Below are 2,603 nucleotides of genomic sequence, written 5' to 3' on the forward strand. Positions count from 1 at the left end.
ACTATCTCGTGGGCCGTGAGGAAAGTCCAGTCAGTGTCCAACAAGAGGGGGTGGCTCTGGGTTTGAGCCCTGGCTCTGCTCTTGGTCTGACTGAGCACTACATTCTGGGTCACCCCTGGCCCACCAGCCTTCTGGCAGTGATGTTTGTTAACTGGACACCCAGCAACTGTGTAAATGCCCCATGAGGATTCTGAACAGATTCCGCACCACACAGTTGCTCTGCTTGCATCCCAAGGGGCTTTCCCACGTGAGGAAGCCTCCCACGAGCTTCATTCCCCTGAACTCCCCCAAGCAGAAGCACTGTATCCCCAGCTGAAACAGGACAGGCTCTGGGACAGAAATGCAGGTTCCTGTTCCCACTCCAACACTTACCACTGGCATGGTCTCAAGCAAGCAATTCACTTATAATCTTCAATTTCCTCATCTCTTATGTGTGGGTCCCCACCTCATGGGGTTTTAAATCCAATGCAGTAATCCTAAACTCACCTCAGATGGCACTTGCCATGTAGTAGGTGCTTACTGAATGCTAGTTGGATTCTTTCCTATGACATTCCCCCACAGAAGCTAGTAAGCCATCATCTGAAAGCCTGAGGGACAAGGGGAGAAGAAATGCCACCTAGGACCCACCGTCCCTACCCTGTACCCCTTTGTGTTCAGTTCAACAAGCTGGTTCTTCTGACCAGGCACTGTGCTTGACTGAAGGATGCAAAGGGGAAGGAGACAGTCTAGTATGAAATATGGACACAGACTGGCGGTGGAAGAGGAGGTTCCACAAAGAGTGAAGGTGTGTCATCTGTCAAGACCCTCCAGCATTGGGACGCCTGGGTGGCTCAGTTGTTAAGCAGCTGCCTTTGGCTCAGGTCATGATCCCAGGGTCCTGGGATCAAGCCCCACATCGGGCTCCCTGCTCAGCAGGAAGCCTGCTTCTCCCTCTCCCACTCCCCCTGCTTGTATTCCCTCTCTCTCTGTGTCTCTGTCAAATAAATAAATAAAATCTAAAAAAAAAAAAAAAGACCCTCCAGCATTAACATGACGCTGAGGGGGGAGAGGGTGGTGGGCAGTGATTGGAGGGCAGCGCCAGCCTATGGAAAAGACTCCTGTTCTCAAAACCTAAGTAGGGCCCTTCTGCCACAGCAGCCATTGAAGAGAAGCTGCCATGGCTCTGCGCTACCCCATGGCCATGGGTCTTCACAGGGGCCACAGGACAGCCAAGAATGTGAGTAAGCTGACACACCACGACCGCCCACAGCACCTCACCAAGCACGCCAAGTTCATGCAGGACATGATTCAGTGGGTATGCAGCTTTGCCCTCTATGAGCAATGAATGCACCAAGGAGCTGCTCAAGGTCTCCAAGGACAAATGGGCCCTCAAGTTCATCAAGAAGAGGGCCAGACTCACATCCACACCAGGAAGAAGTGCGAGGAGCCGAGTAATGTCCCAGCCACCATAGGAAGGCTTCCAAGGCTGCCAAGAAGGACTCAGCCCCTCCTCCAGGTCTGTGCATAATAAAAACCTTTACAGAAGAAGGGGGGGGGGCAGGGGGAGCTTTCCAGTGCCAATGTATTGAATTCCTCGCCCAAAGGGCTTTCTCATCATTGTGTACTGTTTTGGTTGTTGTCTGTTTATTGTACATAAAGCACTTCAATTAAGTTTGTGTAAGTGGCACAAAACAATTATTTTGTGTTGCCCATGATGCTATGGATCAGGAATCTGGACAGGGGCGGGTAGGATGGCCTGTCTCTGTTCTGTGACAGCTGGGGCCTCTGCAGGATCCTGGAATCATCTGGAGTTTCCTTCACTCCAGTCTGGCATTGGGGCTGGCGTGACTTGACGTCTGAGCTCTGGTGGGACTGTCACTGAAGCAACTCCGTGGGGCCTTTCTGAGAGGCTCTGGCTCTCCGGTGCAGCGGCCGGGTCCTGAGAGGGTGAGCAAGCTTGCCGGGAGAGCCAGGCGGAACCTGCCTGGCCTGTGAGATGCGGACTCGGAGCCACACAATCCCACCGGACTCTGCTGCACACCCAGACTCAAGGGGAGGGCCCAGAGGTCCCACCACTTGATAGGAGGAAGGACAAAGGATAATAACCCTCTCACAGGTACATAGAGTGCTGGGCGGTAGCCCAGCCAGTTTTGTGTATTTCTGTCCGTCCCATTCCAAGTCTAAGAACCCCCGGAGCATGAACTGAGTCCTAGTCACCCTTGGCCCAAGCTCATAGTCCAGGGGCAGGCAGTCGGGGACCCTGTCATACTGCAGGACCTCAGACAAGGGCTCTGGTGCATGCAGTTTAGAGAGGGGATGTTCCGAGGAGAGAGGGAGTGAGGGAAGAACAAGGGCAGGGGAATAAAGGTAAGCCAGGAGACTAACTTCAAAAACAACCACGATTTTTTTTTTTTTTTGCTTTTACTTAAGGAAATTTTTTTTATTCTTATGTTAATCCCCATACATTACATCATTAGTTCTAGATGAAGTGTTCCATGATTCATTGTTCGTGCTCAACACCCAGTGCTCCATGCAGAACGTGCCCTCCTCAATACCCACCACCAGGCCAACCCATCCTCCCACCCCCCTCCCCTCTAGAACCCTCAGTTTGTTTTTCAGAGTCC

At 52.2% G+C, this 2,603-nt stretch overlaps 1 pseudogene; it reads left to right on the top strand.

Moving 5' to 3' along the window:
- The first annotated feature begins 1,042 nt into the window (after positions 1-1,042).
- LOC145722180 (large ribosomal subunit protein eL36 pseudogene) lies at positions 1,043-2,247 on the top strand (annotated as a pseudogene).
- Positions 2,248-2,603: the final 356 nt, after the last annotated feature.

Source organism: Leptonychotes weddellii, chromosome 1 (genome assembly GCF_054177405.1).
Source record: "Leptonychotes weddellii isolate Sample4059 chromosome 1, ASM5417740v2, whole genome shotgun sequence".
Taxonomy (NCBI): domain Eukaryota; kingdom Metazoa; phylum Chordata; class Mammalia; order Carnivora; family Phocidae; genus Leptonychotes; species Leptonychotes weddellii.